This window comes from Lactuca serriola, chromosome 1 (assembly GCF_051521515.1).
Source record: "Lactuca serriola cultivar US96UC23 chromosome 1, Lser_US96UC23_V15, whole genome shotgun sequence".
NCBI classification, from domain to species: domain Eukaryota; kingdom Viridiplantae; phylum Streptophyta; class Magnoliopsida; order Asterales; family Asteraceae; genus Lactuca; species Lactuca serriola.
Genome location: NC_136408.1, coordinates 207,627,225 through 207,652,512, shown reverse-complemented (window position 1 = coordinate 207,652,512; position 25,288 = coordinate 207,627,225). Strand labels below are relative to the sequence as shown.

The 25,288-nt window shown below is 50.7% G+C and overlaps 75 non-coding genes across 75 annotated transcripts; all 75 read right to left on the bottom strand.

Moving 5' to 3' along the window:
- Positions 1-175: 175 nt before the first annotated feature.
- On the bottom strand, positions 176-294 carry LOC145084566 (5S ribosomal RNA). The gene has a single exon (XR_013699008.1). It is a non-coding gene; the product is annotated as a 5S ribosomal RNA (ribosomal RNA).
- A 218-nt stretch (positions 295-512) lies between these two features.
- LOC145083637 (5S ribosomal RNA) lies at positions 513-631 on the bottom strand. Its single transcript, XR_013698105.1, has one exon. It is a non-coding gene; the product is annotated as a 5S ribosomal RNA (ribosomal RNA).
- Positions 632-849: 218 nt separating this feature from the next.
- Positions 850-968, bottom strand: LOC145084539 (5S ribosomal RNA). Its single transcript, XR_013698981.1, has one exon. It is a non-coding gene; the product is annotated as a 5S ribosomal RNA (ribosomal RNA).
- A 218-nt stretch (positions 969-1,186) lies between these two features.
- Positions 1,187-1,305, bottom strand: LOC145084537 (5S ribosomal RNA). The gene has a single exon (XR_013698980.1). It is a non-coding gene; the product is annotated as a 5S ribosomal RNA (ribosomal RNA).
- Positions 1,306-1,523: 218 nt separating this feature from the next.
- LOC145082185 (5S ribosomal RNA) lies at positions 1,524-1,642 on the bottom strand. The gene has a single exon (XR_013696715.1). It is a non-coding gene; the product is annotated as a 5S ribosomal RNA (ribosomal RNA).
- A 217-nt stretch (positions 1,643-1,859) lies between these two features.
- On the bottom strand, positions 1,860-1,978 carry LOC145082184 (5S ribosomal RNA). The gene has a single exon (XR_013696714.1). It is a non-coding gene; the product is annotated as a 5S ribosomal RNA (ribosomal RNA).
- Positions 1,979-2,196: 218 nt separating this feature from the next.
- On the bottom strand, positions 2,197-2,315 carry LOC145082183 (5S ribosomal RNA). The gene has a single exon (XR_013696713.1). It is a non-coding gene; the product is annotated as a 5S ribosomal RNA (ribosomal RNA).
- A 218-nt stretch (positions 2,316-2,533) lies between these two features.
- On the bottom strand, positions 2,534-2,652 carry LOC145083333 (5S ribosomal RNA). The gene has a single exon (XR_013697807.1). It is a non-coding gene; the product is annotated as a 5S ribosomal RNA (ribosomal RNA).
- A 218-nt stretch (positions 2,653-2,870) lies between these two features.
- On the bottom strand, positions 2,871-2,989 carry LOC145082182 (5S ribosomal RNA). Its single transcript, XR_013696712.1, has one exon. It is a non-coding gene; the product is annotated as a 5S ribosomal RNA (ribosomal RNA).
- Positions 2,990-3,208: 219 nt separating this feature from the next.
- Positions 3,209-3,327, bottom strand: LOC145082793 (5S ribosomal RNA). Its single transcript, XR_013697292.1, has one exon. It is a non-coding gene; the product is annotated as a 5S ribosomal RNA (ribosomal RNA).
- Positions 3,328-3,545: 218 nt separating this feature from the next.
- On the bottom strand, positions 3,546-3,664 carry LOC145082181 (5S ribosomal RNA). Its single transcript, XR_013696711.1, has one exon. It is a non-coding gene; the product is annotated as a 5S ribosomal RNA (ribosomal RNA).
- A 217-nt stretch (positions 3,665-3,881) lies between these two features.
- LOC145082179 (5S ribosomal RNA) lies at positions 3,882-4,000 on the bottom strand. Its single transcript, XR_013696710.1, has one exon. It is a non-coding gene; the product is annotated as a 5S ribosomal RNA (ribosomal RNA).
- Positions 4,001-4,219: 219 nt separating this feature from the next.
- Positions 4,220-4,338, bottom strand: LOC145082792 (5S ribosomal RNA). The gene has a single exon (XR_013697291.1). It is a non-coding gene; the product is annotated as a 5S ribosomal RNA (ribosomal RNA).
- Positions 4,339-4,556: 218 nt separating this feature from the next.
- LOC145082178 (5S ribosomal RNA) lies at positions 4,557-4,675 on the bottom strand. The gene has a single exon (XR_013696709.1). It is a non-coding gene; the product is annotated as a 5S ribosomal RNA (ribosomal RNA).
- Positions 4,676-4,892: 217 nt separating this feature from the next.
- Positions 4,893-5,011, bottom strand: LOC145082177 (5S ribosomal RNA). Its single transcript, XR_013696708.1, has one exon. It is a non-coding gene; the product is annotated as a 5S ribosomal RNA (ribosomal RNA).
- A 218-nt stretch (positions 5,012-5,229) lies between these two features.
- Positions 5,230-5,348, bottom strand: LOC145082176 (5S ribosomal RNA). Its single transcript, XR_013696707.1, has one exon. It is a non-coding gene; the product is annotated as a 5S ribosomal RNA (ribosomal RNA).
- A 218-nt stretch (positions 5,349-5,566) lies between these two features.
- On the bottom strand, positions 5,567-5,685 carry LOC145082175 (5S ribosomal RNA). Its single transcript, XR_013696706.1, has one exon. It is a non-coding gene; the product is annotated as a 5S ribosomal RNA (ribosomal RNA).
- Positions 5,686-5,903: 218 nt separating this feature from the next.
- LOC145082173 (5S ribosomal RNA) lies at positions 5,904-6,022 on the bottom strand. The gene has a single exon (XR_013696704.1). It is a non-coding gene; the product is annotated as a 5S ribosomal RNA (ribosomal RNA).
- A 218-nt stretch (positions 6,023-6,240) lies between these two features.
- On the bottom strand, positions 6,241-6,359 carry LOC145084565 (5S ribosomal RNA). The gene has a single exon (XR_013699007.1). It is a non-coding gene; the product is annotated as a 5S ribosomal RNA (ribosomal RNA).
- Positions 6,360-6,577: 218 nt separating this feature from the next.
- LOC145082172 (5S ribosomal RNA) lies at positions 6,578-6,696 on the bottom strand. Its single transcript, XR_013696703.1, has one exon. It is a non-coding gene; the product is annotated as a 5S ribosomal RNA (ribosomal RNA).
- A 218-nt stretch (positions 6,697-6,914) lies between these two features.
- Positions 6,915-7,033, bottom strand: LOC145084536 (5S ribosomal RNA). The gene has a single exon (XR_013698979.1). It is a non-coding gene; the product is annotated as a 5S ribosomal RNA (ribosomal RNA).
- A 218-nt stretch (positions 7,034-7,251) lies between these two features.
- On the bottom strand, positions 7,252-7,370 carry LOC145084535 (5S ribosomal RNA). Its single transcript, XR_013698978.1, has one exon. It is a non-coding gene; the product is annotated as a 5S ribosomal RNA (ribosomal RNA).
- Positions 7,371-7,588: 218 nt separating this feature from the next.
- Positions 7,589-7,707, bottom strand: LOC145082171 (5S ribosomal RNA). Its single transcript, XR_013696702.1, has one exon. It is a non-coding gene; the product is annotated as a 5S ribosomal RNA (ribosomal RNA).
- Positions 7,708-7,924: 217 nt separating this feature from the next.
- LOC145082170 (5S ribosomal RNA) lies at positions 7,925-8,043 on the bottom strand. The gene has a single exon (XR_013696701.1). It is a non-coding gene; the product is annotated as a 5S ribosomal RNA (ribosomal RNA).
- A 218-nt stretch (positions 8,044-8,261) lies between these two features.
- Positions 8,262-8,380, bottom strand: LOC145082169 (5S ribosomal RNA). The gene has a single exon (XR_013696699.1). It is a non-coding gene; the product is annotated as a 5S ribosomal RNA (ribosomal RNA).
- Positions 8,381-8,598: 218 nt separating this feature from the next.
- On the bottom strand, positions 8,599-8,717 carry LOC145084976 (5S ribosomal RNA). Its single transcript, XR_013699396.1, has one exon. It is a non-coding gene; the product is annotated as a 5S ribosomal RNA (ribosomal RNA).
- A 218-nt stretch (positions 8,718-8,935) lies between these two features.
- LOC145083902 (5S ribosomal RNA) lies at positions 8,936-9,054 on the bottom strand. The gene has a single exon (XR_013698365.1). It is a non-coding gene; the product is annotated as a 5S ribosomal RNA (ribosomal RNA).
- Positions 9,055-9,273: 219 nt separating this feature from the next.
- Positions 9,274-9,392, bottom strand: LOC145082791 (5S ribosomal RNA). The gene has a single exon (XR_013697290.1). It is a non-coding gene; the product is annotated as a 5S ribosomal RNA (ribosomal RNA).
- Positions 9,393-9,610: 218 nt separating this feature from the next.
- On the bottom strand, positions 9,611-9,729 carry LOC145082168 (5S ribosomal RNA). Its single transcript, XR_013696698.1, has one exon. It is a non-coding gene; the product is annotated as a 5S ribosomal RNA (ribosomal RNA).
- Positions 9,730-9,946: 217 nt separating this feature from the next.
- On the bottom strand, positions 9,947-10,065 carry LOC145082167 (5S ribosomal RNA). Its single transcript, XR_013696697.1, has one exon. It is a non-coding gene; the product is annotated as a 5S ribosomal RNA (ribosomal RNA).
- A 218-nt stretch (positions 10,066-10,283) lies between these two features.
- On the bottom strand, positions 10,284-10,402 carry LOC145082166 (5S ribosomal RNA). Its single transcript, XR_013696696.1, has one exon. It is a non-coding gene; the product is annotated as a 5S ribosomal RNA (ribosomal RNA).
- A 218-nt stretch (positions 10,403-10,620) lies between these two features.
- Positions 10,621-10,739, bottom strand: LOC145082165 (5S ribosomal RNA). The gene has a single exon (XR_013696695.1). It is a non-coding gene; the product is annotated as a 5S ribosomal RNA (ribosomal RNA).
- A 218-nt stretch (positions 10,740-10,957) lies between these two features.
- On the bottom strand, positions 10,958-11,076 carry LOC145082163 (5S ribosomal RNA). The gene has a single exon (XR_013696694.1). It is a non-coding gene; the product is annotated as a 5S ribosomal RNA (ribosomal RNA).
- Positions 11,077-11,293: 217 nt separating this feature from the next.
- LOC145084432 (5S ribosomal RNA) lies at positions 11,294-11,412 on the bottom strand. The gene has a single exon (XR_013698876.1). It is a non-coding gene; the product is annotated as a 5S ribosomal RNA (ribosomal RNA).
- Positions 11,413-11,630: 218 nt separating this feature from the next.
- LOC145083940 (5S ribosomal RNA) lies at positions 11,631-11,749 on the bottom strand. The gene has a single exon (XR_013698401.1). It is a non-coding gene; the product is annotated as a 5S ribosomal RNA (ribosomal RNA).
- Positions 11,750-11,967: 218 nt separating this feature from the next.
- On the bottom strand, positions 11,968-12,086 carry LOC145083332 (5S ribosomal RNA). Its single transcript, XR_013697806.1, has one exon. It is a non-coding gene; the product is annotated as a 5S ribosomal RNA (ribosomal RNA).
- Positions 12,087-12,304: 218 nt separating this feature from the next.
- On the bottom strand, positions 12,305-12,423 carry LOC145082161 (5S ribosomal RNA). Its single transcript, XR_013696692.1, has one exon. It is a non-coding gene; the product is annotated as a 5S ribosomal RNA (ribosomal RNA).
- A 219-nt stretch (positions 12,424-12,642) lies between these two features.
- LOC145083659 (5S ribosomal RNA) lies at positions 12,643-12,761 on the bottom strand. The gene has a single exon (XR_013698126.1). It is a non-coding gene; the product is annotated as a 5S ribosomal RNA (ribosomal RNA).
- Positions 12,762-12,979: 218 nt separating this feature from the next.
- Positions 12,980-13,098, bottom strand: LOC145082160 (5S ribosomal RNA). The gene has a single exon (XR_013696691.1). It is a non-coding gene; the product is annotated as a 5S ribosomal RNA (ribosomal RNA).
- A 217-nt stretch (positions 13,099-13,315) lies between these two features.
- On the bottom strand, positions 13,316-13,434 carry LOC145082159 (5S ribosomal RNA). The gene has a single exon (XR_013696690.1). It is a non-coding gene; the product is annotated as a 5S ribosomal RNA (ribosomal RNA).
- Positions 13,435-13,652: 218 nt separating this feature from the next.
- On the bottom strand, positions 13,653-13,771 carry LOC145083173 (5S ribosomal RNA). Its single transcript, XR_013697657.1, has one exon. It is a non-coding gene; the product is annotated as a 5S ribosomal RNA (ribosomal RNA).
- Positions 13,772-13,989: 218 nt separating this feature from the next.
- Positions 13,990-14,108, bottom strand: LOC145082158 (5S ribosomal RNA). Its single transcript, XR_013696689.1, has one exon. It is a non-coding gene; the product is annotated as a 5S ribosomal RNA (ribosomal RNA).
- Positions 14,109-14,326: 218 nt separating this feature from the next.
- LOC145082157 (5S ribosomal RNA) lies at positions 14,327-14,445 on the bottom strand. Its single transcript, XR_013696688.1, has one exon. It is a non-coding gene; the product is annotated as a 5S ribosomal RNA (ribosomal RNA).
- A 217-nt stretch (positions 14,446-14,662) lies between these two features.
- LOC145084709 (5S ribosomal RNA) lies at positions 14,663-14,781 on the bottom strand. The gene has a single exon (XR_013699141.1). It is a non-coding gene; the product is annotated as a 5S ribosomal RNA (ribosomal RNA).
- A 218-nt stretch (positions 14,782-14,999) lies between these two features.
- Positions 15,000-15,118, bottom strand: LOC145082156 (5S ribosomal RNA). Its single transcript, XR_013696687.1, has one exon. It is a non-coding gene; the product is annotated as a 5S ribosomal RNA (ribosomal RNA).
- A 218-nt stretch (positions 15,119-15,336) lies between these two features.
- Positions 15,337-15,455, bottom strand: LOC145082155 (5S ribosomal RNA). The gene has a single exon (XR_013696686.1). It is a non-coding gene; the product is annotated as a 5S ribosomal RNA (ribosomal RNA).
- A 218-nt stretch (positions 15,456-15,673) lies between these two features.
- Positions 15,674-15,792, bottom strand: LOC145082154 (5S ribosomal RNA). Its single transcript, XR_013696685.1, has one exon. It is a non-coding gene; the product is annotated as a 5S ribosomal RNA (ribosomal RNA).
- Positions 15,793-16,009: 217 nt separating this feature from the next.
- On the bottom strand, positions 16,010-16,128 carry LOC145084664 (5S ribosomal RNA). The gene has a single exon (XR_013699100.1). It is a non-coding gene; the product is annotated as a 5S ribosomal RNA (ribosomal RNA).
- A 217-nt stretch (positions 16,129-16,345) lies between these two features.
- LOC145082153 (5S ribosomal RNA) lies at positions 16,346-16,464 on the bottom strand. The gene has a single exon (XR_013696684.1). It is a non-coding gene; the product is annotated as a 5S ribosomal RNA (ribosomal RNA).
- Positions 16,465-16,682: 218 nt separating this feature from the next.
- On the bottom strand, positions 16,683-16,801 carry LOC145085112 (5S ribosomal RNA). Its single transcript, XR_013699526.1, has one exon. It is a non-coding gene; the product is annotated as a 5S ribosomal RNA (ribosomal RNA).
- A 218-nt stretch (positions 16,802-17,019) lies between these two features.
- Positions 17,020-17,138, bottom strand: LOC145083172 (5S ribosomal RNA). The gene has a single exon (XR_013697656.1). It is a non-coding gene; the product is annotated as a 5S ribosomal RNA (ribosomal RNA).
- A 217-nt stretch (positions 17,139-17,355) lies between these two features.
- LOC145082152 (5S ribosomal RNA) lies at positions 17,356-17,474 on the bottom strand. The gene has a single exon (XR_013696683.1). It is a non-coding gene; the product is annotated as a 5S ribosomal RNA (ribosomal RNA).
- Positions 17,475-17,692: 218 nt separating this feature from the next.
- Positions 17,693-17,811, bottom strand: LOC145082150 (5S ribosomal RNA). The gene has a single exon (XR_013696681.1). It is a non-coding gene; the product is annotated as a 5S ribosomal RNA (ribosomal RNA).
- Positions 17,812-18,029: 218 nt separating this feature from the next.
- LOC145083330 (5S ribosomal RNA) lies at positions 18,030-18,148 on the bottom strand. The gene has a single exon (XR_013697805.1). It is a non-coding gene; the product is annotated as a 5S ribosomal RNA (ribosomal RNA).
- Positions 18,149-18,366: 218 nt separating this feature from the next.
- On the bottom strand, positions 18,367-18,485 carry LOC145082149 (5S ribosomal RNA). Its single transcript, XR_013696680.1, has one exon. It is a non-coding gene; the product is annotated as a 5S ribosomal RNA (ribosomal RNA).
- A 219-nt stretch (positions 18,486-18,704) lies between these two features.
- LOC145082789 (5S ribosomal RNA) lies at positions 18,705-18,823 on the bottom strand. Its single transcript, XR_013697288.1, has one exon. It is a non-coding gene; the product is annotated as a 5S ribosomal RNA (ribosomal RNA).
- A 218-nt stretch (positions 18,824-19,041) lies between these two features.
- On the bottom strand, positions 19,042-19,160 carry LOC145083812 (5S ribosomal RNA). The gene has a single exon (XR_013698272.1). It is a non-coding gene; the product is annotated as a 5S ribosomal RNA (ribosomal RNA).
- A 217-nt stretch (positions 19,161-19,377) lies between these two features.
- On the bottom strand, positions 19,378-19,496 carry LOC145082147 (5S ribosomal RNA). Its single transcript, XR_013696679.1, has one exon. It is a non-coding gene; the product is annotated as a 5S ribosomal RNA (ribosomal RNA).
- A 219-nt stretch (positions 19,497-19,715) lies between these two features.
- Positions 19,716-19,834, bottom strand: LOC145082146 (5S ribosomal RNA). Its single transcript, XR_013696678.1, has one exon. It is a non-coding gene; the product is annotated as a 5S ribosomal RNA (ribosomal RNA).
- A 218-nt stretch (positions 19,835-20,052) lies between these two features.
- LOC145082145 (5S ribosomal RNA) lies at positions 20,053-20,171 on the bottom strand. Its single transcript, XR_013696677.1, has one exon. It is a non-coding gene; the product is annotated as a 5S ribosomal RNA (ribosomal RNA).
- A 218-nt stretch (positions 20,172-20,389) lies between these two features.
- LOC145082144 (5S ribosomal RNA) lies at positions 20,390-20,508 on the bottom strand. Its single transcript, XR_013696676.1, has one exon. It is a non-coding gene; the product is annotated as a 5S ribosomal RNA (ribosomal RNA).
- A 217-nt stretch (positions 20,509-20,725) lies between these two features.
- Positions 20,726-20,844, bottom strand: LOC145084431 (5S ribosomal RNA). Its single transcript, XR_013698875.1, has one exon. It is a non-coding gene; the product is annotated as a 5S ribosomal RNA (ribosomal RNA).
- Positions 20,845-21,062: 218 nt separating this feature from the next.
- LOC145082143 (5S ribosomal RNA) lies at positions 21,063-21,181 on the bottom strand. The gene has a single exon (XR_013696675.1). It is a non-coding gene; the product is annotated as a 5S ribosomal RNA (ribosomal RNA).
- A 218-nt stretch (positions 21,182-21,399) lies between these two features.
- LOC145082862 (5S ribosomal RNA) lies at positions 21,400-21,518 on the bottom strand. Its single transcript, XR_013697363.1, has one exon. It is a non-coding gene; the product is annotated as a 5S ribosomal RNA (ribosomal RNA).
- Positions 21,519-21,736: 218 nt separating this feature from the next.
- On the bottom strand, positions 21,737-21,855 carry LOC145082142 (5S ribosomal RNA). Its single transcript, XR_013696674.1, has one exon. It is a non-coding gene; the product is annotated as a 5S ribosomal RNA (ribosomal RNA).
- Positions 21,856-22,072: 217 nt separating this feature from the next.
- LOC145084663 (5S ribosomal RNA) lies at positions 22,073-22,191 on the bottom strand. Its single transcript, XR_013699099.1, has one exon. It is a non-coding gene; the product is annotated as a 5S ribosomal RNA (ribosomal RNA).
- Positions 22,192-22,408: 217 nt separating this feature from the next.
- LOC145083094 (5S ribosomal RNA) lies at positions 22,409-22,527 on the bottom strand. Its single transcript, XR_013697582.1, has one exon. It is a non-coding gene; the product is annotated as a 5S ribosomal RNA (ribosomal RNA).
- Positions 22,528-22,745: 218 nt separating this feature from the next.
- On the bottom strand, positions 22,746-22,864 carry LOC145082141 (5S ribosomal RNA). The gene has a single exon (XR_013696673.1). It is a non-coding gene; the product is annotated as a 5S ribosomal RNA (ribosomal RNA).
- Positions 22,865-23,082: 218 nt separating this feature from the next.
- LOC145082140 (5S ribosomal RNA) lies at positions 23,083-23,201 on the bottom strand. The gene has a single exon (XR_013696672.1). It is a non-coding gene; the product is annotated as a 5S ribosomal RNA (ribosomal RNA).
- Positions 23,202-23,419: 218 nt separating this feature from the next.
- Positions 23,420-23,538, bottom strand: LOC145082138 (5S ribosomal RNA). The gene has a single exon (XR_013696670.1). It is a non-coding gene; the product is annotated as a 5S ribosomal RNA (ribosomal RNA).
- Positions 23,539-23,755: 217 nt separating this feature from the next.
- Positions 23,756-23,874, bottom strand: LOC145083901 (5S ribosomal RNA). Its single transcript, XR_013698364.1, has one exon. It is a non-coding gene; the product is annotated as a 5S ribosomal RNA (ribosomal RNA).
- A 219-nt stretch (positions 23,875-24,093) lies between these two features.
- On the bottom strand, positions 24,094-24,212 carry LOC145083307 (5S ribosomal RNA). Its single transcript, XR_013697783.1, has one exon. It is a non-coding gene; the product is annotated as a 5S ribosomal RNA (ribosomal RNA).
- Positions 24,213-24,430: 218 nt separating this feature from the next.
- LOC145082137 (5S ribosomal RNA) lies at positions 24,431-24,549 on the bottom strand. Its single transcript, XR_013696669.1, has one exon. It is a non-coding gene; the product is annotated as a 5S ribosomal RNA (ribosomal RNA).
- A 216-nt stretch (positions 24,550-24,765) lies between these two features.
- LOC145082136 (5S ribosomal RNA) lies at positions 24,766-24,884 on the bottom strand. Its single transcript, XR_013696668.1, has one exon. It is a non-coding gene; the product is annotated as a 5S ribosomal RNA (ribosomal RNA).
- Positions 24,885-25,102: 218 nt separating this feature from the next.
- LOC145082135 (5S ribosomal RNA) lies at positions 25,103-25,221 on the bottom strand. The gene has a single exon (XR_013696667.1). It is a non-coding gene; the product is annotated as a 5S ribosomal RNA (ribosomal RNA).
- Between the last annotated feature and the right edge of the window lie 67 nt (positions 25,222-25,288).

The following is a 25,288-nucleotide window of genomic DNA, read 5'->3' as shown; positions in this document are numbered from 1 at the left end:
AGAACGTCGTTTGCTTTCGAACGCGAGGCGTGGGACCCACGTGAGGGATCGGCTCCGTTCGGGAAACGCGGAAACAATCAACGATGAACCGGATGCCGCCCGAGCATAGACATAGCAAGAAAGAAAAAAAAAACGCACCTAAAACCTAAAAAAACGCAAACGGGCAACGAAAAAGGGGGTGCAACACGAGGACTTCCCAGGGGGTCACCCATCCTAGTACTACTCTCGCCCAAGCACGCTTAACTGCGGAGTTCTGATGGGATCCGGTGCATTAGGGCTGGTATGATCGCACCCGAAATACTATCCATGCTTATTGTTTTTATGTCTTACAAGACGCAGAACGTCGTTTGCTTTCGTACGCGAGGCGTGGGACCCACGTGAGGGATCGGCTCCGTTCGGGAAACGCGGAAACAATCAACGATGAACCGGATGCCGCCCGAGCATAGACATAGCAAGAAAGAAAAAAAAAACGCACCTAAAACCTAAAAAAACGCAAACGGGCAACGAAAAAGGGGGTGCAACACGAGGACTTCCCAGGGGGTCACCCATCCTAGTACTACTCTCGCCCAAGCACGCTTAACTGCAGAGTTCTGATGGGATCCGGTGCATTAGTGCTGGTATGATCGCACCCGAAATACTATCCATGCTTATTGTTTTTATGTCTTACAAGACGCAGAACGTCGTTTGCTTTCGTACGCGAGGCGTGGGACCCACGTGAGGGATCGGCTCCGTTCGGGAAACGCGGAAACAATCAACGATGAACCGGATGCCGCCCGAGCATAGACATAGCAAGAAAGAAAAAAAAAACGCACCTAAAACCTAAAAAAACGCAAACGGGCAACGAAAAAGGGGGTGCAACACGAGGACTTCCCAGGGGGTCACCCATCCTAGTACTACTCTCGCCCAAGCACGCTTAACTGCGGATTTCTGATGGGATCCGGTGCATTAGTGCTGGTATGATCGCACCCGAAATACTATACATGCTTATTGTTTTTATGTCTTACAAGACGCAGAACGTCGTTTGCTTTCGAACGCGAGGCGTGGGACCCACGTGAGGGATCGGCTCCGTTCGGGAAACGCGGAAACAATCAACGATGAACCGGATGCCGCCCGAGCATAGACATAGCAAGAAAGAAAAAAAAAACGCACCTAAAACCTAAAAAAACGCAAACGGGCAACGAAAAAGGGGGTGCAACACGAGGACTTCCCAGGGGGTCACCCATCCTAGTACTACTCTCGCCCAAGCACGCTTAACTGCGGATTTCTGATGGGATCCGGTGCATTAGTGCTGGTATGATCGCACCCGAAATACTATCCATGCTTATTGTTTTTATGTCTTACAAGACGCAGAACGTCGTTTGCTTTCGAACGCGAGGCGTGGGACCCACGTGAGGGATCGGCTCCGTTCGGGAAACGCGGAAACAATCAACGATGAACCGGATGCCGCCCGAGCATAGACATAGCAAGAAAGAAAAAAAAAACGCACCTAAAACCTAAAAAAACGCAAACGGGCAACGAAAAAGGGGGTGCAACACGAGGACTTCCCAGGGGGTCACCCATCCTAGTACTACTCTCGCCCAAGCACGCTTAACTGCGGAGTTCTGATGGGATCCGGTGCATTAGTGCTGGTATGATCGCACCCGAAATACTATCCATGCTTATTGTTTTTATGTCTTACAAGACGCAGAACGTCGTTTGCTTTCGTACGCGAGGCGTGGGACCCACGTGAGGGATCGGCTCCGTTCGGGAAACGCGGAAACAATCAACGATGAACCGGATGCCGCCCGAGCATAGACATAGCAAGAAAGAAAAAAAAACGCACCTAAAACCTAAAAAAACGCAAACGGGCAACGAAAAAGGGGGTGCAACACGAGGACTTCCCAGGGGGTCACCCATCCTAGTACTACTCTCGCCCAAGCACGCTTAACTGCGGAGTTCTGATGGGATCCGGTGCATTAGTGCTGGTATGATCGCACCCGAAATACTATCCATGCTTATTGTTTTTATGTCTTACAAGACGCAGAACGTCGTTTGCTTTCGTACGCGAGGCGTGGGACCCACGTGAGGGATCGGCTCCGTTCGGGAAACGCGGAAACAATCAACGATGAACCGGATGCCGCCCGAGCATAGACATAGCAAGAAAGAAAAAAAAAACGCACCTAAAACCTAAAAAAACGCAAACGGGCAACGAAAAAGGGGGTGCAACACGAGGACTTCCCAGGGGGTCACCCATCCTAGTACTACTCTCGCCCAAGCACGCTTAACTGCGGAGTTCTGATGGGATCCGGTGCATTAGTGCTGGTATGATCGCACCCGAAATACTATCCATGCTTATTGTTTTTATGTCTTACAAGACGCAGAACGTCGTTTGCTTTCGAACGCGAGGCGTGGGACCCACGTGAGGGATCGGCTCCGTTCGGGAAACGCGGAAACAATCAACGATGAACCGGATGCCGCCCGAGCATAGACATAGCAAGAAAGAAAAAAAAAACGCACCTAAAACCTAAAAAAACGCAAACGGGCAACGAAAAAGGGGGTGCAACACGAGGACTTCCCAGGGGGTCACCCATCCTAGTACTACTCTCGCCCAAGCACGCTTAACTGCGGAGTTCTGATGGGATCCAGTGCATTAGTGCTGGTATGATCGCACCCGAAATACTATCCATGCTTATTGTTTTTATGTCTTACAAGACGCAGAACGTCGTTTGCTTTCGTACGCGAGGCGTGGGACCCACGTGAGGGATCGGCTCCGTTCGGGAAACGCGGAAACAATCAACGATGAACCGGATGCCGCCCGAGCATAGACATAGCAAGAAAGAAAAAAAAAACGCACCTAAAACCTAAAAAAACGCAAACGGGCAACGAAAAAGGGGGTGCAACACGAGGACTTCCCAGGGGGTCACCCATCCTAGTACTACTCTCGCCCAAGCACGCTTAACTGCGGAGTTCTGATGGGATCCGGTGCATTAGTGCTGGTATGATCGCACCCGAAATACTATCCATGCTTATTGTTTTTATGTCTTACAAGACGCAGAACGTCGTTTGCTTTCGTACGCGAGGCGTGGGACCCACGTGAGGGATCGGCTCCGTTCGGGAAACGCGGAAACAATCAACGATGAACCGGATGCCGCCCGAGCATAGACATAGCAAGAAAAGAAAAAAAAAACGCACCTAAAACCTAAAAAAACGCAAACGGGCAACGAAAAAGGGGGTGCAACACGAGGACTTCCCAGGGGGTCACCCATCCTAGTACTACTCTCGCCCAAGCACGCTTAACTACGGAGTTCTGATGGGATCCGGTGCATTAGTGCTGGTATGATCGCACCCGAAATACTATCGATGCTTATTGTTTTTATGTCTTACAAGACGCAGAACGTCGTTTGCTTTCGAACGCGAGGCGTGGGACCCACGTGAGGGATCGGCTCCGTTCGGGAAACGCGGAAACAATCAACGATGAACCGGATGCCGCCCGAGCATAGACATAGCAAGAAAGAAAAAAAAAACGCACCTAAAACCTAAAAAAACGCAAACGGGCAACGAAAAAGGGGGTGCAACACGAGGACTTCCCAGGGGGTCACCCATCCTAGTACTACTCTCGCCCAAGCACGCTTAACTGCGGAGTTCTGATGGGATCCGGTGCATTAGTGCTGGTATGATCGCACCCGAAATACTATCCATGCTTATTGTTTTTATGTCTTACAAGACGCAGAACGTCGTTTGCTTTCGTACGCGAGGCGTGGGACCCACGTGAGGGATCGGCTCCGTTCGGGAAACGCGGAAACAATCAACGATGAACCGGATGCCGCCCGAGCATAGACATAGCAAGAAAGAAAAAAAAACGCACCTAAAACCTAAAAAAACGCAAACGGGCAACGAAAAAGGGGGTGCAACACGAGGACTTCCCAGGGGGTCACCCATCCTAGTACTACTCTCGCCCAAGCACGCTTAACTGCGGAGTTCTGATGGGATCCGGTGCATTAGTGCTGGTATGATCGCACCCGAAATACTATCCATGCTTATTGTTTTTATGTCTTACAAGACGCAGAACGTCGTTTGCTTTCGTACGCGAGGCGTGGGACCCACGTGAGGGATCGGCTCCGTTCGGGAAACGCGGAAACAATCAACGATGAACCGGATGCCGCCCGAGCATAGACATAGCAAGAAAAGAAAAAAAAAACGCACCTAAAACCTAAAAAAACGCAAACGGGCAACGAAAAAGGGGGTGCAACACGAGGACTTCCCAGGGGGTCACCCATCCTAGTACTACTCTCGCCCAAGCACGCTTAACTACGGAGTTCTGATGGGATCCGGTGCATTAGTGCTGGTATGATCGCACCCGAAATACTATCGATGCTTATTGTTTTTATGTCTTACAAGACGCAGAACGTCGTTTGCTTTCGAACGCGAGGCGTGGGACCCACGTGAGGGATCGGCTCCGTTCGGGAAACGCGGAAACAATCAACGATGAACCGGATGCCGCCCGAGCATAGACATAGCAAGAAAGAAAAAAAAAACGCACCTAAAACCTAAAAAAACGCAAACGGGCAACGAAAAAGGGGGTGCAACACGAGGACTTCCCAGGGGGTCACCCATCCTAGTACTACTCTCGCCCAAGCACGCTTAACTGCGGAGTTCTGATGGGATCCGGTGCATTAGTGCTGGTATGATCGCACCCGAAATACTATCCATGCTTATTGTTTTTATGTCTTACAAGACGCAGAACGTCGTTTGCTTTCGTACGCGAGGCGTGGGACCCACGTGAGGGATCGGCTCCGTTCGGGAAACGCGGAAACAATCAACGATGAACCGGATGCCGCCCGAGCATAGACATAGCAAGAAAGAAAAAAAAACGCACCTAAAACCTAAAAAAACGCAAACGGGCAACGAAAAAGGGGGTGCAACACGAGGACTTCCCAGGGGGTCACCCATCCTAGTACTACTCTCGCCCAAGCACGCTTAACTGCGGAGTTCTGATGGGATCCGGTGCATTAGTGCTGGTATGATCGCACCCGAAATACTATCCATGCTTATTGTTTTTATGTCTTACAAGACGCAGAACGTCGTTTGCTTTCGAACGCGAGGCGTGGGACCCACGTGAGGGATCGGCTCCGTTCGGGAAACGCGGAAACAATCAACGATGAACCGGATGCCGCCCGAGCATAGACATAGCAAGAAAGAAAAAAAAAACGCACCTAAAACCTAAAAAAACGCAAACGGGCAACGAAAAAGGGGGTGCAACACGAGGACTTCCCAGGGGGTCACCCATCCTAGTACTACTCTCGCCCAAGCACGCTTAACTGCGGAGTTCTGATGGGATCCGGTGCATTAGTGCTGGTATGATCGCACCCGAAATACTATCCATGCTTATTGTTTTTATGTCTTACAAGACGCAGAACGTCGTTTGCTTTCGAACGCGAGGCGTGGGACCCACGTGAGGGATCGGCTCCGTTCGGGAAACGCGGAAACAATCAACGATGAACCGGATGCCGCCCGAGCATAGACATAGCAAGAAAGAAAAAAAAAACGCACCTAAAACCTAAAAAAACGCAAACGGGCAACGAAAATGGGGGTGCAACACGAGGACTTCCCAGGGGGTCACCCATCCTAGTACTACTCTCGCCCAAGCACGCTTAACTGCGGAGTTCTGATGGGATCCGGTGCATTAGTGCTGGTATGATCGCACCCGAAATACTATCCATGCTTATTGTTTTTATGTCTTACAAGACGCAGAACGTCGTTTGCTTTCGTACGCGAGGCGTGGGACCCACGTGAGGGATCGGCTCCGTTCGGGAAACGCGGAAACAATCAACGATGAACCGGATGCCGCCCGAGCATAGACATAGCAAGAAAGAAAAAAAAAACGCACCTAAAACCTAAAAAAACGCAAACGGGCAACGAAAAAGGGGGTGCAACACGAGGACTTCCCAGGGGGTCACCCATCCTAGTACTACTCTCGCCCAAGCACGCTTAACTGCGGAGTTCTGATGGGATCCGGTGCATTAGTGCTGGTATGATCGCACCCGAAATACTATCCATGCTTATTGTTTTTATGTCTTACAAGACGCAGAACGTCGTTTGCTTTCGAACGCGAGGCGTGGGACCCACGTGAGGGATCGGCTCCGTTCGGGAAACGCGGAAACAATCAACGATGAACCGGATGCCGCCCGAGCATAGACATAGCAAGAAAGAAAAAAAAAACGCACCTAAAACCTAAAAAAACGCAAACGGGCAACGAAAAAGGGGGTGCAACACGAGGACTTCCCAGGGGGTCACCCATCCTAGTACTACTCTCGCCCAAGCACGCTTAACTGCGGAGTTCTGATGGGATCCGGTGCATTAGGGCTGGTATGATCGCACCCGAAATACTATCCATGCTTATTGTTTTTATGTCTTACAAGACGCAGAACGTCGTTTGCTTTCGTACGCGAGGCGTGGGACCCACGTGAGGGATCGGCTCCGTTCGGGAAACGCGGAAACAATCAACGATGAACCGGATGCCGCCCGAGCATAGACATAGCAAGAAAGAAAAAAAAAACGCACCTAAAACCTAAAAAAACGCAAACGGGCAACGAAAAAGGGGGTGCAACACGAGGACTTCCCAGGGGGTCACCCATCCTAGTACTACTCTCGCCCAAGCACGCTTAACTGCGGAGTTCTGATGGGATCCGGTGCATTAGTGCTGGTATGATCGCACCCGAAATACTATCCATGCTTATTGTTTTTATGTCTTACAAGACGCAGAACGTCGTTTGCTTTCGTACGCGAGGCGTGGGACCCACGTGAGGGATCGGCTCCGTTCGGGAAACGCGGAAACAATCAACGATGAACCGGATGCCGCCCGAGCATAGACATAGCAAGAAAGAAAAAAAAAACGCACCTAAAACCTAAAAAAACGCAAACGGGCAACGAAAAAGGGGGTGCAACACGAGGACTTCCCAGGGGGTCACCCATCCTAGTACTACTCTCGCCCAAGCACGCTTAACTGCGGATTTCTGATGGGATCCGGTGCATTAGTGCTGGTATGATCGCACCCGAAATACTATCCATGCTTATTGTTTTTATGTCTTACAAGACGCAGAACGTCGTTTGCTTTCGAACGCGAGGCGTGGGACCCACGTGAGGGATCGGCTCCGTTCGGGAAACGCGGAAACAATCAACGATGAACCGGATGCCGCCCGAGCATAGACATAGCAAGAAAGAAAAAAAAAACGCACCTAAAACCTAAAAAAACGCAAACGGGCAACGAAAAAGGGGGTGCAACACGAGGACTTCCCAGGGGGTCACCCATCCTAGTACTACTCTCGCCCAAGCACGCTTAACTGCGGATTTCTGATGGGATCCGGTGCATTAGTGCTGGTATGATCGCACCCGAAATACTATCCATGCTTATTGTTTTTATGTCTTACAAGACGCAGAACGTCGTTTGCTTTCGAACGCGAGGCGTGGGACCCACGTGAGGGATCGGCTCCGTTCGGGAAACGCGGAAACAATCAACGATGAACCGGATGCCGCCCGAGCATAGACATAGCAAGAAAGAAAAAAAAAACGCACCTAAAACCTAAAAAAACGCAAACGGGCAACGAAAAAGGGGGTGCAACACGAGGACTTCCCAGGGGGTCACCCATCCTAGTACTACTCTCGCCCAAGCACGCTTAACTGCGGAGTTCTGATGGGATCCGGTGCATTAGTGCTGGTATGATCGCACCCGAAATACTATCCATGCTTATTGTTTTTATGTCTTACAAGACGCAGAACGTCGTTTGCTTTCGTACGCGAGGCGTGGGACCCACGTGAGGGATCGGCTCCGTTCGGGAAACGCGGAAACAATCAACGATGAACCGGATGCCGCCCGAGCATAGACATAGCAAGAAAGAAAAAAAAACGCACCTAAAACCTAAAAAAACGCAAACGGGCAACGAAAAAGGGGGTGCAACACGAGGACTTCCCAGGGGGTCACCCATCCTAGTACTACTCTCGCCCAAGCACGCTTAACTGCGGAGTTCTGATGGGATCCGGTGCATTAGTGCTGGTATGATCGCACCCGAAATACTATCCATGCTTATTGTTTTTATGTCTTACAAGACGCAGAACGTCGTTTGCTTTCGTACGCGAGGCGTGGGACCCACGTGAGGGATCGGCTCCGTTCGGGAAACGCGGAAACAATCAACGATGAACCGGATGCCGCCCGAGCATAGACATAGCAAGAAAGAAAAAAAAAACGCACCTAAAACCTAAAAAAACGCAAACGGGCAACGAAAAAGGGGGTGCAACACGAGGACTTCCCAGGGGGTCACCCATCCTAGTACTACTCTCGCCCAAGCACGCTTAACTGCGGAGTTCTGATGGGATCCGGTGCATTAGTGCTGGTATGATCGCACCCGAAATACTATCCATGCTTATTGTTTTTATGTCTTACAAGACGCAGAACGTCGTTTGCTTTCGAACGCGAGGCGTGGGACCCACGTGAGGGATCGGCTCCGTTCGGGAAACGCGGAAACAATCAACGATGAACCGGATGCCGCCCGAGCATAGACATAGCAAGAAAGAAAAAAAAAACGCACCTAAAACCTAAAAAAACGCAAACGGGCAACGAAAAAGGGGGTGCAACACGAGGACTTCCCAGGGGGTCACCCATCCTAGTACTACTCTCGCCCAAGCACGCTTAACTGCGGAGTTCTGATGGGATCCAGTGCATTACTGCTGGTATGATCGCACCCGAAATACTATCCATGCTTATTGTTTTTATGTCTTACAAGACGCAGAACGTCGTTTGCTTTCGTACGCGAGGCGTGGGACCCACGTGAGGGATCGGCTCCGTTCGGGAAACGCGGAAACAATCAACGATGAACCGGATGCCGCCCGAGCATAGACATAGCAAGAAAGAAAAAAAAAACGCACCTAAAACCTAAAAAAACGCAAACGGGCAACGAAAAAGGGGGTGCAACACGAGGACTTCCCAGGGGGTCACCCATCCTAGTACTACTCTCGCCCAAGCACGCTTAACTGCGGAGTTCTGATGGGATCCGATGCATTAGTGCTGGTATGATCGCACCCGAAATACTATCCATGCTTATTGTTTTTATGTCTTACAAGACGCAGAACGTCGTTTGCTTTCGTACGCGAGGCGTGGGACCCACGTGAGGGATCGGCTCCGTTCGGGAAACGCGGAAACAATCAACGATGAACCGGATGCCGCCCGAGCATAGACATAGCAAGAAAAGAAAAAAAAAACGCACCTAAAACCTAAAAAAACGCAAACGGGCAACGAAAAAGGGGGTGCAACACGAGGACTTCCCAGGGGGTCACCCATCCTAGTACTACTCTCGCCCAAGCACGCTTAACTACGGAGTTCTGATGGGATCCGGTGCATTAGTGCTGGTATGATCGCACCCGAAATACTATCGATGCTTATTGTTTTTATGTCTTACAAGACGCAGAACGTCGTTTGCTTTCGAACGCGAGGCGTGGGACCCACGTGAGGGATCGGCTCCGTTCGGGAAACGCGGAAACAATCAACGATGAACCGGATGCCGCCCGAGCATAGACATAGCAAGAAAGAAAAAAAAAACGCACCTAAAACCTAAAAAAACGCAAACGGGCAACGAAAAAGGGGGTGCAACACGAGGACTTCCCAGGGGGTCACCCATCCTAGTACTACTCTCGCCCAAGCACGCTTAACTGCGGAGTTCTGATGGGATCCGGTGCATTAGTGCTGGTATGATCGCACCCGAAATACTATCCATGCTTATTGTTTTTATGTCTTACAAGACGCAGAACGTCGTTTGCTTTCGTACGCGAGGCGTGGGACCCACGTGAGGGATCGGCTCCGTTCGGGAAACGCGGAAACAATCAACGATGAACCGGATGCCGCCCGAGCATAGACATAGCAAGAAAGAAAAAAAAACGCACCTAAAACCTAAAAAAACGCAAACGGGCAACGAAAAAGGGGGTGCAACACGAGGACTTCCCAGGGGGTCACCCATCCTAGTACTACTCTCGCCCAAGCACGCTTAACTGCGGAGTTCTGATGGGATCCGGTGCATTAGTGCTGGTATGATCGCACCCGAAATACTATCCATGCTTATTGTTTTTATGTCTTACAAGACGCAGAACGTCGTTTGCTTTCGAACGCGAGGCGTGGGACCCACGTGAGGGATCGGCTCCGTTCGGGAAACGCGGAAACAATCAACGATGAACCGGATGCCGCCCGAGCATAGACATAGCAAGAAAGAAAAAAAAAACGCACCTAAAACCTAAAAAAACGCAAACGGGCAACGAAAAAGGGGGTGCAACACGAGGACTTCCCAGGGGGTCACCCATCCTAGTACTACTCTCGCCCAAGCACGCTTAACTGCGGAGTTCTGATGGGATCCGGTGCATTAGTGCTGGTATGATCGCACCCGAAATACTATCCATGCTTATTGTTTTTATGTCTTACAAGACGCAGAACGTCGTTTGCTTTCGAACGCGAGGCGTGGGACCCACGTGAGGGATCGGCTCCGTTCGGGAAACGCGGAAACAATCAACGATGAACCGGATGCCGCCCGAGCATAGACATAGCAAGAAAGAAAAAAAAAACGCACCTAAAACCTAAAAAAACGCAAACGGGCAACGAAAATGGGGGTGCAACACGAGGACTTCCCAGGGGGTCACCCATCCTAGTACTACTCTCGCCCAAGCACGCTTAACTGCGGAGTTCTGATGGGATCCGGTGCATTAGTGCTGGTATGATCGCACCCGAAATACTATCCATGCTTATTGTTTTTATGTCTTACAAGACGCAGAACGTCGTTTGCTTTCGTACGCGAGGCGTGGGACCCACGTGAGGGATCGGCTCCGTTCGGGAAACGCGGAAACAATCAACGATGAACCGGATGCCGCCCGAGCATAGACATAGCAAGAAAGAAAAAAAAAACGCACCTAAAACCTAAAAAAACGCAAACGGGCAACGAAAAAGGGGGTGCAACACGAGGACTTCCCAGGGGGTCACCCATCCTAGTACTACTCTCGCCCAAGCACGCTTAACTGCGGAGTTCTGATGGGATCCGGTGCATTAGTGCTGGTATGATCGCACCCGAAATACTATCCATGCTTATTGTTTTTATGTCTTACAAGACGCAGAACGTCGTTTGCTTTCGTACGCGAGGCGTGGGACCCACGTGAGGGATCGGCTCCGTTCGGGAAACGCGGAAACAATCAACGATGAACCGGATGCCGCCCGAGCATAGACATAGCAAGAAAGAAAAAAAAACGCACCTAAAACCTAAAAAAACGCAAACGGGCAACGAAAAAGGGGGTGCAACACGAGGACTTCCCAGGGGGTCACCCATCCTAGTACTACTCTCGCCCAAGCACGCTTAACTGCGGAGTTCTGATGGGATCCGGTGCATTAGTGCTGGTATGATCGCACCGGAAATACTATCCATGCTTATTGTTTTTATGTCTTACAAGACGCAGAACGTCGTTTGCTTTCGTACGCGAGGCGTGGGACCCACGTGAGGGATCGGCTCCGTTCGGGAAACGCGGAAACAATCAACGATGAACCGGATGCCGCCCGAGCATAGACATAGCAAGAAAGAAAAAAAAAACGCACCTAAAACCTAAAAAAACGCAAACGGGCAACGAAAAAGGTGGTGCAACACGAGGACTTCCCAGGGGGTCACCCATCCTAGTACTACTCTCGCCCAAGCACGCTTAACTGCGGAGTTCTGATGGGATCCGGTGCATTAGTGCTGGTATGATCGCACCCGAAATACTATCCATGCTTATTGTTTTTATGTCTTACAAGACGCAGAACGTCGTTTGCTTTCGAACGCGAGGCGTGGGACCCACGTGAGGGATCGGCTCCGTTCGGGAAACGCGGAAACAATCAACGATGAACCGGATGCCGCCCGAGCATAGACATAGCAAGAAAGAAAAAAAAAACGCACCTAAAACCTAAAAAAACGCAAACGGGCAACGAAAAAGGGGGTGCAACACGAGGACTTCCCAGGGGGTCACCCATCCTAGTACTACTCTCGCCCAAGCACGCTTAACTGCGGAGTTCTGATGGGATCCAGTGCATTAGTGCTGGTATGATCGCACCCGAAATACTATCCATGCTTATTGTTTTTATGTCTTACAAGACGCAGAACGTCGTTTGCTTTCGTACGCGAGGCGTGGGACCCACGTGAGGGATCGGCTCCGTTCGGGAAACGCGGAAACAATCAACGATGAACCGGATGCCGCCCGAGCATAGACATAGCAAGAAAGAAAAAAAAAACGCACCTAAAACCTAAAAAAACGCAAACGGGCAACGAAAAAGGGGGTGCAACACGAGGACTTCCCAGGGGGTCACCCATCCTAGTACTACTCTCGCCCAAGCACGCTTAACTGCGGAGTTCTGATGGGATCCGGTGCATTAGTGCTGGTATGATCGCACCCGAAATACTATCCATGCTTATTGTTTTTATGTCTTACAAGACGCAGAACGTCGTTTGCTTTCGTACGCGAGGCGTGGGACCCACGTGAGGGATCGGCTCCGTTCGGGAAACGCGGAAACAATCAACGATGAACCGGATGCCGCCCGAGCATAGACATAGCAAGAAAAGAAAAAAAAAACGCACCTAAAACCTAAAAAAACGCAAACGGGCAACGAAAAAGGGGGTGCAACACGAGGACTTCCCAGGGGGTCACCCATCCTAGTACTACTCTCGCCCAAGCACGCTTAACTACGGAGTTCTGATGGGATCCGGTGCATTAGTGCTGGTGTGATCGCACCCGAAATACTATCGATGCTTATTGTTTTTATGTCTTACAAGACGCAGAACGTCGTTTGCTTTCGAACGCGAGGCGTGGGACCCACGTGAGGGATCGGCTCCGTTCGGGAAACGCGGAAACAATCAACGATGAACCGGATGCCGCCCGAGCATAGACATAGCAAGAAAGAAAAAAAAAACGCACCTAAAACCTAAAAAAACGCAAACGGGCAACGAAAAAGGGGGTGCAACACGAGGACTTCCCAGGGGGTCACCCATCCTAGTACTACTCTCGCCCAAGCACGCTTAACTGCGGAGTTCTGATGGGATCCGGTGCATTAGTGCTGGTATGATCGCACCCGAAATACTATCCATGCTTATTGTTTTTATGTCTTACAAGACGCAGAACGTCGTTTGCTTTCGTACGCGAGGCGTGGGACCCACGTGAGGGATCGGCTCCGTTCGGGAAACGCGGAAACAATCAACGATGAACCGGATGCCGCCCGAGCATAGACATAGCAAGAAAGAAAAAAAAACGCACCTAAAACCTAAAAAAACGCAAACGGGCAACGAAAAAGGGGGTGCAACACGAGGACTTCCCAGGGGGTCACCCATCCTAGTACTACTCTCGCCCAAGCACGCTTAACTGCGGAGTTCTGATGGGATCCGGTGCATTAGTGCTGGTATGATCGCACCCGAAATACTATCCATGCTTATTGTTTTTATGTCTTACAAGACGCAGAACGTCGTTTGCTTTCGAACGCGAGGCGTGGGACCCACGTGAGGGATCGGCTCCGTTCGGGAAACGCGGAAACAATCAACGATGAACCGGATGCCGCCCGAGCATAGACATAGCAAGAAAGAAAAAAAAAACGCACCTAAAACCTAAAAAAACGCAAACGGGCAACGAAAAAGGGGGTGCAACACGAGGACTTCCCAGGGGGTCACCCATCCTAGTACTATTCTCGCCCAAGCACGCTTAACTGCGGAGTTCTGATGGGATCCGGTGCATTAGTGCTGGTATGATCGCACCCGAAATACTATCCATGCTTATTGTTTTTATGTCTTACAAGACGCAGAACGTCGTTTGCTTTCGAACGCGAGGCGTGGGACCCACGTGAGGGATCGGCTCCGTTCGGGAAACGCGGAAACAATCAACGATGAACCGGATGCCGCCCGAGCATAGACATAGCAAGAAAGAAAAAAAAAACGCACCTAAAACCTAAAAAAACGCAAACGGGCAACGAAAATGGGGGTGCAACACGAGGACTTCCCAGGGGGTCACCCATCCTAGTACTACTCTCGCCCAAGCACGCTTAACTGCGGAGTTCTGATGGGATCCGGTGCATTAGTGCTGGTATGATCGCACCCGAAATACTATCCATGCTTATTGTTTTTATGTCTTACAAGACGCAGAACGTCGTTTGCTTTCGTACGCGAGGCGTGGGACCCACGTGAGGGATCGGCTCCGTTCGGGAAACGCGGAAACAATCAACGATGAACCGGATGCCGCCCGAGCATAGACATAGCAAGAAAGAAAAAAAAAACGCACCTAAAACCTAAAAAAACGCAAACGGGCAACGAAAAAGGGGGTGCAACACGAGGACTTCCCAGGGGGTCACCCATCCTAGTACTACTCTCGCCCAAGCACGCTTAACTGCGGAGTTCTGATGGGATCCGGTGCATTAGTGCTGGTATGATCGCACCCGAAATACTATCCATGCTTATTGTTTTTATGTCTTACAAGACGCAGAACGTCGTTTGCTTTCGTACGCGAGGCGTGGGACCCACGTGAGGGATCGGCTCCGTTCGGGAAACGCGGAAACAATCAACGATGAACCGGATGCCGCCCGAGCATAGACATAGCAAGAAAGAAAAAAAAACGCACCTAAAACCTAAAAAAACGCAAACGGGCAACGAAAAAGTGGGTGCAACACGAGGACTTCCCAGGGGGTCACCCATCCTAGTACTACTCTCGCCCAAGCACGCTTAACTGCGGAGTTCTGATGGGATCCGGTGCATTAGTGCTGGTATGATCGCACCGGAAATACTATCCATGCTTATTGTTTTTATGTCTTACAAGACGCAGAACGTCGTTTGCTTTCGTACGCGAGGCGTGGGACCCACGTGAGGGATCGGCTCCGTTCGGGAAACGCGGAAACAATCAACGATGAACCGGATGCCGCCCGAGCATAGACATAGCAAGAAAGAAAAAAAAAACGCACCTAAAACCTAAAAAAACGCAAACGGGCAACGAAAAAGGGGGTGCAACACGAGGACTTCCCAGGGGGTCACCCATCCTAGTACTACTCTCGCCCAAGCACGCTTAACTGCGGAGTTCTGATGGGATCCGGTGCATTAGTGCTGGTATGATCGCACCCGAAATACTATCCATGCTTATTGTTTTTATGTCTTACAAGACGCAGAACGTCGTTTGCTTTCGAACGCGAGGCGTGGGACCCACGTGAGGGATCGGCTCCGTTCGGGAAACGCGGAAACAATCAACGATGAACCGGATGCCGCCCGAGCATAGACATAGCAAGAAAGAAAAAAAAAACGCACCTAAAACCTAAAAAAACGCAAACGGGCAACGAAAAAGGGGGTGCAACACGAGGACTTCCCAGGGGGTCACCCATCCTAGTACTACTCTCGCCCAAGCACGCTTAACTGCGGAGTTCTGATGGGATCCGGTGCATTAGTGCTGGTATGATCGCACCCGAAATACTATCCATGCTTATTGTTTTTATGTCTTACAAGACGCAGAACGTCGTTTGCTTTCGAACGCGAGGCGTGGGACCCACGTGAGGGATCGGCTCCGTTCGGGAAACGCGGAAACAATCAACGATGAACCGGATGCCGCCCGAGCATAGACATAGCAAGAAAGAAAAAAAAAACGCACCTAAAACCTAAAAAAACGCAAACGGGCAACGAAAAAGGGGGTGCAACACGAGGACTTCCCAGGGGGTCACCCATCCTAGTACTACTCTCGCCCAAGCACGCTTAACTGCGGAGTTCTGATGGGATCCGGTGCATTAGTGCTGGTATGATCGCACCCGAAATACTATCCATGCTTATTGTTTTTATGTCTTACAAGACGCAGAACGTCGTTTGCTTTCGAACGCGAGGCGTGGGACCCACGTGAGGGATCGGCTCCGTTCGGGAAACGCGGAAACAATCAACGATGAACCGGATGCCGCCCGAGCATAGACATAGCAAGAAAGAAAAAAAAACGCACCTAAAACCTAAAAAAACGCAAACGGGCAACGAAAAAGGGGGTGCAACACGAGGACTTCCCAGGGGGTCACCCATCCTAGTACTACTCTCGCCCATGCACGCTTACCTGCGGAGTTCTGATGGGATCCGGTGCATTAGTGCTGGTATGATCGCACCCGAAATACTATCCATGCTTATTGTTTTTATGTCTTACAAGACGCAGAACGTCGTTTGCTTTCGTACGCGAGGCGTGGGACCCACGTGAGGGATCGGCTCCGTTCGGGAAACGCGGAAACAATCAACGATGAACTGGATGCCGCCCGAGCATAGACATAGCAAGAAAGAAAAAAAAACGCACCTAAAACCTAAAAAAACGCAAACGGGCAACGAAAAAGGGGGTGCAACACGAGGACTTCCCAGGGGGTCACCCATCCTAGTACTACTCTCGCCCAAGCACGCTTAACTGCGGAGTTCTGATGGGATCCGGTGCATTAGTGCTGGTATGATCGCACCCGAAATACTATCCATGCTTATTGTTTTTATGTCTTACAAGACGCAGAACGTCGTTTGCTTTCGTACGCGAGGCGTGGGACCCACGTGAGGGATCGGCTCCGTTCGGGAAACGCGGAAACAATCAACGATGAACCGGATGCCGCCCGAGCATAGACATAGCAAGAAAGAAAAAAAAAACGCACCTAAAACCTAAAAAAACGCAAACGGGCAACGAAAAAGGGGCTGCAACACGAGGACTTCCCAGGGGGTCACCCATCCTAGTACTACTCTCGCCCAAGCACGCTTAACTGCGGATTTCTGATGGGATCCGGTGCATTAGTGCTGGTATGATCGCACCCGAAATACTATCCATGCTTATTGTTTTTATGTCTTACAAGACGCAGAACGTCGTTTGCTTTCGAACGCGAGGCGTGGGACCCACGTGAGGGATCGGCTCCGTTCGGGAAACGCGGAAACAATCAACGATGAACCGGATGCCGCCCGAGCATAGACATAGCAAGAAAGAAAAAAAAAACGCACCTAAAACCTAAAAAAACGCAAACGGGCAACGAAAAAGGGGGTGCAACACGAGGACTTCCCAGAGGGTCACCCATCCTAGTACTACTCTCGCCCAAGCACGCTTAACTGCGGAGTTCTGATGGGATCCGGTGCATTAGTGCTGGTATGATCGCACCCGAAATACTATCCATGCTTATTGTTTTTATGTCTTACAAGACGCAGAACGTCGTTTGCTTTCGTACGCGAGGCGTGGGACCCACGTGAGGGATCGGCTCCGTTCGGGAAACGCGGAAACAATCAACGATGAACCGGATGCCGCCCGAGCATAGACATAGCAAGAAAGAAAAAAAAACGCACCTAAAACCTAAAAAAACGCAAACGGGCAACGAAAAAGGGGGTGCAACACGAGGACTTCCCAGGGGGTCACCCATCCTAGTACTACTCTCGCCCAAGCACGCTTAACTGCGGAGTTCTGATGGGATCCGGTGCATTAGTGCTGGTATGATCGCACCCGAAATACTATCCATGCTTATTGTTTTTATGTCTTACAAGACGCAGAACGTCGTTTGCTTTCGTACGCGAGGCGTGGGACCCACGTGAGGGATCGGCTCCGTTCGGGAAACGCGGAAACAATCAACGATGAACCGGATGCCGCCCGAGCATAGACATAGCAAGAAAGAAAAAAAAAACGCACCTAAAACCTAAAAAAACGCAAACGGGCAACGAAAAAGGGGGTGCAACACGAGGACTTCCCAGGGGGTCACCCATCCTAGTACTACTCTCGCCCAAGCACGCTTAACTGCGGAGTTCTGATGGGATCCGGTGCATTAGTGCTGGTATGATCGCACCCGAAATACTATCCATGCTTATTGTTTTTATGTCTTACAAGACGCAGAACGTCGTTTGCTTTCGAACGCGAGGCGTGGGACCCACGTGAGGGTTCGGCTCCGTTCGGGAAACGCGGAAACAATCAACGATGAACCGGATGCCGCCCGAGCATAGACATAGCAAGAAAGAAAAAAAAAACGCACCTAAAACCTAAAAAAACGCAAACGGGCAACGAAAAAGGGGGTGCAACACGAGGACTTCCCAGGGGGTCACCCATCCTAGTACTACTCTCGCCCAAGCACGCTTAACTGCGGAGTTCTGATGGGATCCAGTGCATTAGTGCTGGTATGATCGCACCCGAAATACTATCCATGCTTATTGTTTTTATGTCTTACAAGACGCAGAACGTCGTTTGCTTTCGTACGCGAGGCGTGGGACCCACGTGAGGGATCGGCTCCGTTCGGGAAACGCGGAAACAATCAACGATGAACCGGATGCCGCCCGAGCATAGACATAGCAAGAAAGAAAAAAAAAACGCACCTAAAACCTAAAAAAACGCAAACGGGCAACGAAAAAGGGGGTGCAACACGAGGACTTCCCAGGGGGTCACCCATCCTAGTACTACTCTCGCCCAAGCACGCTTAACTGCGGAGTTCTGATGGGATCCGGTGCATTAGTGCTGGTATGATCGCACCCGAAATACTATCCATGCTTATTGTTTTTATGTCTTACAAGACGCAGAACGTCGTTTGCTTTCGTACGCGAGGCGTGGGACCCACGTGAGGGATCGGCTCCGTTCGGGAAACGCGGAAACAATCAACGATGAACCGGATGCCGCCCGAGCATAGACATAGCAAGAAAAGAAAAAAAAAACGCACCTAAAACCTAAAAAAACGCAAACGGGCAACGAAAAAGGGGGTGCAACACGAGGACTTCCCAGGGGGTCACCCATCCTAGTACTACTCTCGCCCAAGCACGCTTAACTACGGAGTTCTGATGGGATCCGGTGCATTAGTGCTGGTATGATCGCACCCGAAATACTATCGATGCTTATTGTTTTTATGTCTTACAAGACGCAGAACGTCGTTTGCTTTCGAACGCGAGGCGTGGGACCCACGTGAGGGATCGGCTCCGTTCGGGAAACGCGGAAACAATCAACGATGAACCGGATGCCGCCCGAGCATAGACATAGCAAGAAAGAAAAAAAAAACGCACCTAAAACCTAAAAAAACGCAAACGGGCAACGAAAAAGGGGGTGCAACACGAGGACTTCCCAGGGGGTCACCCATCCTAATACTACTCTCGCCCAAGCACGCTTAACTGCGGAGTTCTGATGGGATCCGGTGCATTAGTGCTGGTATGATCGCACCCGAAATACTATCCATGCTTATTGTTTTTATGTCTTACAAGACGCAGAACGTCGTTTGCTTTCGTACGCGAGGCGTGGGACCCACGTGAGGGATCGGCTCCGTTCGGGAAACGCGGAAACAATCAACGATGAACCGGATGCCGCCCGAGCATAGACATAGCAAGAAAGAAAAAAAAACGCACCTAAAACCTAAAAAAACGCAAACGGGCAACGAAAAAGGGGGTGCAACACGAGGACTTCCCAGGGGGTCACCCATCCTAGTACTACTCTCGCCCAAGCACGCTTAACTGCGGAGTTCTGATGGGATCCGGTGCATTAGTGCTGGTATGATCGCACCCGAAATACTATCCATGCTTATTGTTTTTATGTCTTACAAGACGCAGAACGTCGTTTGCTTTCGAACGCGAGGCGTGGGACCCACGTGAGGGATCGGCTCCGTTCGGGAAACGCGGAAACAATCAACGATGAACCGGATGCCGCCCGAGCATAGACATAGCAAGAAAGAAAAAAAAAAACGCACCTAAAACCTAAAAAAACGCAAACGGGCAACGAAAAAGGGGGTGCAACACGAGGACTTCCCAGGGGGTCACCCATCCTAGTACTACTCTCGCCCAAGCACGCTTAACTGCGGAGTTCTGATGGGATCCGGTGCATTAGTGCTGGTATGATCGCACCCGAAATACTATCCATGCTTATTGTTTTTATGTCTTACAAGACGCAGAACGTCGTTTGCTTTCGAACGCGAGGCGTGGGACCCACGTGAGGGATCGGCTCCGTTCGGGAAACGCGGAAACAATCAACGATGAACCGGATGCCGCCCGAGCATAGACATAGCAAGAAAGAAAAAAAAAACGCACCTAAAACCTAAAAAAACGCAAACGGGCAACGAAAATGGGGGTGCAACACGAGGACTTCCCAGGGGGTCACCCATCCTAGTACTACTCTCGCCCAAGCACGCTTAACTGCGGAGTTCTGATGGGATCCGGTGCATTAGTGCTGGTATGATCGCACCCGAAATACTATCCATGCTTATTGTTTTTATGTCTTACAAGACGCAGAACGTCGTTTGCTTTCGTACGCGAGGCGTGGGACCCACGTGAGGGATCGGCTCCGTTCGGGAAACGCGGAAACAATCAACGATGAACCGGATGCCGCCCGAGCATAGACATAGCAAGAAAGAAAAAAAAAACGCACCTAAAACCTAAAAAAACGCAAACGGGCAACGAAAAAGGGGGTGCAACACGAGGACTTCCCAGGGGGTCACCCATCCTAGTACTACTCTCGCCCAAGCACGCTTAACTGCGGAGTTCTGATGGGATCCGGTGCATTAGTGCTGGTATGATCGCACCCGAAATACTATCCATGCTTATTGTTTTTATGTCTTACAAGACGCAGAACGTCGTTTGCTTTCGTACGCGAGGCGTGGGACCCACGTGAGGGATCGGCTCCGTTCGGGAAACGCGGAAACAATCAACGATGAACCGGATGCCGCCCGAGCATAGACATAGCAAGAAAGAAAAAAAAACGCACCTAAAACCTAAAAAAACGCAAACGGGCAACGAAAAAGGGGGTGCAACACGAGGACTTCCCAGGGGGTCACCCATCCTAGTACTACTCTCGCCCAAGCACGCTTAACTGCGGAGTTCTGATGGGATCCGGTGCATTAGTGCTGGTATGATCGCACCGGAAATACTATCCATGCTTATTGTTTTTATGTCTTACAAGACGCAGAACGTCGTTTGCTTTCGTACGCGAGGCGTGGGACCCACGTGAGGGATCGGCTCCGTTCGGGAAACGCGGAAACAATCAACGATGAACCGGATGCCGCCCGAGCATAGACATAGCAAGAAAGAAAAAAAAAACGCACCTAAAACCTAAAAAAACGCAAACGGGCAACGAAAAAGGGGGTGCAACACGAGGACTTCCCAGGGGGTCACCCATCCTAGTACTACTCTCGCCCAAGCACGCTTAACTGCGGAGTTCTGATGGGATCCGGTGCATTAGTGCTGGTATGATCGCACCCGAAATACTATCCATGCTTATTGTTTTTATGTCTTACAAGACGCAGAACGTCGTTTGCTTTCGAACGCGAGGCGTGGGACCCACGTGAGGGATCGGCTCCGTTCGGGAAACGCGGAAACAATCAACGATGAACCGGATGCCGCCCGAGCATAGACATAGCAAGAAAGAAAAAAAAAACGCACCTAAAACCTAAAAAAACGCAAACGGGCAACGAAAAAGGGGGTGCAACACGAGGACTTCCCAGGGGGTCACCCATCCTAGTACTACTCTCGCCCAAGCACGCTTAACTGCGGAGTTCTGATGGGATCCGGTGCATTAGTGCTGGTATGATTGCACCCGAAATACTATCCATGCTTATTGTTTTTATGTCTTACAAGACGCAGAACGTCGTTTGCTTTCGAACGCGAGGCGTGGGACCCACGTGAGGGATCGGCTCCGTTCGGGAAACGCGGAAACAATCAACGATGAACCGGATGCCGCCCGAGCATAGACATAGCAAGAAAGAAAAAAAAAACGCACCTAAAACCTAAAAAAACGCAAACGGGCAACGAAAAAGGGGGTGCAACACGAGGACTTCCCAGGGGGTCACCCATCCTAGTACTACTCTCGCCCAAGCACGCTTAACTGCGGAGTTCTGATGGGATCCGGTGCATTAGTGCTGGTATGATCGCACCCGAAATACTATCCATGCTTATTGTTTTTATGTCTTACAAGACGCAGAACGTCGTTTGCTTTCGAACGCGAGGCGTGGGACCCACGTGAGGGATCGGCTCCGTTCGGGAAACGCGGAAACAATCAACGATGAACCGGATGCCGCCCGAGCATAGACATAGCAAGAAAGAAAAAAAAACGCACCTAAAACCTAAAAAAACGCAAACGGGCAACGAAAAAGGGGGTGCAACACGAGGACTTCCCAGGGGGTCACCCATCCTAGTACTACTCTCGCCCATGCACGCTTACCTGCGGAGTTCTGATGGGATCCGGTGCATTAGTGCTGGTATGATCGCACCCGAAATACTATCCATGCTTATTGTTTTTATGTCTTACAAGACGCAGAACGTCGTTTGCTTTCGTACGCGAGGCGTGGGACCCACGTGAGGGATCGGCTCCGTTCGGGAAACGCGGAAACAATCAACGATGAACCGGATGCCGCCCGAGCATAGACATAGCAAGAAAGAAAAAAAAACGCACCTAAAACCTAAAAAAACGCAAACGGGCAACGAAAAAGGGGGTGCAACACGAGGACTTCTCAGGGGGTCACCCATCCTAGTACTACTCTCGCCCAAGCACGCTTAACTGCGGAGTTCTGATGGGATCCGGTGCATTAGTGCTGGTATGATCGCACCCGAAATACTATCCATGCTTATTGTTTTTATGTCTTACAAGACGCAGAACGTCGTTTGCTTTCGAACGCGAGGCGTGGGACCCACGTGAGGGATCGGCTCCGTTCGGGAAACGCGGAAACAATCAACGATGAACCGGATGCCGCCCGAGCATAGACATAGCAAGAAAGAAAAAAAAAACGCACCTAAAACCTAAAAAAACGCAAACGGGCAACGAAAAAGGGGGTGCAACACGAGGACTTCCCAGGGGGTCACCCATCCTAGTACTACTCTCGCCCAAGCACGCTTAACTGCGGAGTTCTGATGGGATCCGGTGCATTAGTGCTGGTATGATCGCACCCGAAATACTATCCATGCTTATTGTTTTTATGTCTTACAAGACGCAGAACGTCGTTTGCTTTCGAACGCGAGGCGTGGGACCCACGTGAGGGATCGGCTCCGTTCGGGAAACGCGGAAACAATCAACGATGAACCGGATGCCGCCCGAGCATAGACATAGCAAGAAAGAAAAAAAAAACGCACCTAAAACCTAAAAAAACGCAAACGGGCAACGAAAAAGGGGGTGCAACACGAGGACTTCCCAGGGGGTCACCCATCCTAGTACTACTCTCGCCCAAGCACGCTTAACTGCGGAGTTCTGATGGGATCCGGTGCATTAGTGCTGGTATGATCGCACCCGAAATACTATCCATGCTTATTGTTTTTATGTCTTACAAGACGCAGAACGTCGTTTGCTTTCGTACGCGAGGCGTGGGACCCACGTGAGGGATCGGCTCCGTTCGGGAAACGCGGAAACAATCAACGATGAACCGGATGCCGCCCGAGCATAGACATAGCAAGAAAGAAAAAAAAAACGCACCTAAAACTTAAAAAAACGCAAACGGGCAACGAAAAAGGGGGTGCAACACGAGGACTTCCCAGGGGGTCACCCATCCTAGTACTACTCTCGCCCAAGCACGCTTAACTGCGGAGTTCTGATGGGATCCGGTGCATTAGTGCTGGTATGATCGCACCCGAAATACTATCCATGCTTATTGTTTTTATGTCTTACAAGACGCAGAACGTCGTTTGCTTTCGAACGCGAGGCGTGGGACCCACGTGAGGGATCGGCTCCGTTCGGGAAACGCGGAAACAATCAACGATGAACCGGATGCCGCCCGAGCATAGACATAGCAAGAAAGAAAAAAAAACGCACCTAAAACCTAAAAAAACGCAAACGGGCAACGAAAAAGGGGGTGCAACACGAGGACTTCCCAGGGGGTCACCCATCCTAGTACTACTCTCGCCCAAGCACGCTTAACTGCGGAGTTCTGATGGGATCCGATGCATTAGTGCTGGTATGATCGCACCCGAAATACTATCCATGCTTATTGTTTTTATGTCTTACAAGACGCAGAACGTCGTTTGCTTTCGTACGCGAGGCGTGGGACCCACGTGAGGGATCGGCTCCGTTCAGGAAACGCGGAAACAATCAACGATGAACCGGATGCCGCCCGAGCATAGACATAGCAAGAAAGAAAAAAAAAAACGCACCTAAAACCTAAAAAAACGCAAACGGGCAACGAAAAAGGGGGTGCAACACGAGGACTTCCCAGGGGGTCACCCATCCTAGTACTACTCTCGCCCAAGCACGCTTAACTGCGGAGTTCTGATGGGATCCGGTGCATTAGTGCTGGTATGATCGCACACGAAATACTATCCATGCTTATTGTTTTTATGTCTTACAAGACGCAGAACGTCGTTTGCTTTCGTACGCGAGGCGTGGGACCCACGTGAGGGATCGGCTCCGTTCGGGAAACGCGGAAACAATCAACGATGAACCGGATGCCGCCCGAGCATAGACATAGCAAGAAAGAAAAAAAAAACGCACCTAAAACCTAAAAAAACGCAAACGGGCAACGAAAAAGGGGGTGCAACACGAGGACTTCCCAGGGGGTCACCCATCCTAGTACTACTCTCGCCCAAGCACGCTTAACTGCGGAGTTCTGATGGGATCCGGTGCATTAGTGCTGGTATGATCGCACCCGAAATACTATCCATGCTTATTGTTTTTATGTCTTACAAGACGCAGAACGTCGTTTGCTTTCGAACGCGAGGCGTGGGACCCACGTGAGGGATCGGCTCCGTTCGGGAAACGCGGAAACAATCAACGATGAACCGGATGCCGCCCGAGCATAGACATAGCAAGAAAGAAAAAAAACGCACCTAAAACCTAAAAAAACGCAAACGGGCAACGAAAAAGGGGGTGCAACACGAGGACTTCCCAGGGGGTCACCCATCCTAGTACTACTCTCGCCCAAGCACGCTTAACTGCGGAGTTCTGATGGGATCCGGTGCATTAGTGCTGGTATGATCGCACCCGAAATACTATCCATGCTTATTGTTTTTATGTCTTACAAGACGCAGAACGTCGTTTGCTTTCGTACGCGAGGCGTGGGACCCACGTGAGGGATCGGCTCCGTTCGGGAAACGCGGAAACAATCAACGATGAACCGGATGCCGCCCGAGCATAGACATAGCAAGAAAGAAAAAAAAAACGCACCTAAAACCTAAAAAAACGCAAACGGGCAACGAAAAAGGGGGTGCAACACGAGGACTTCCCAGGGGGTCACCCATCCTAGTACTACTCTCGCCCAAGCACGCTTAACTGCGGAGTTCTGATGGGATCCGGTGCATTAGTGCTGGTATGATCGCACCCGAAATACTATCCATGCTTATTGTTTTTATGTCTTACAAGACGCAGAACGTCGTTTGCTTTCGTACGC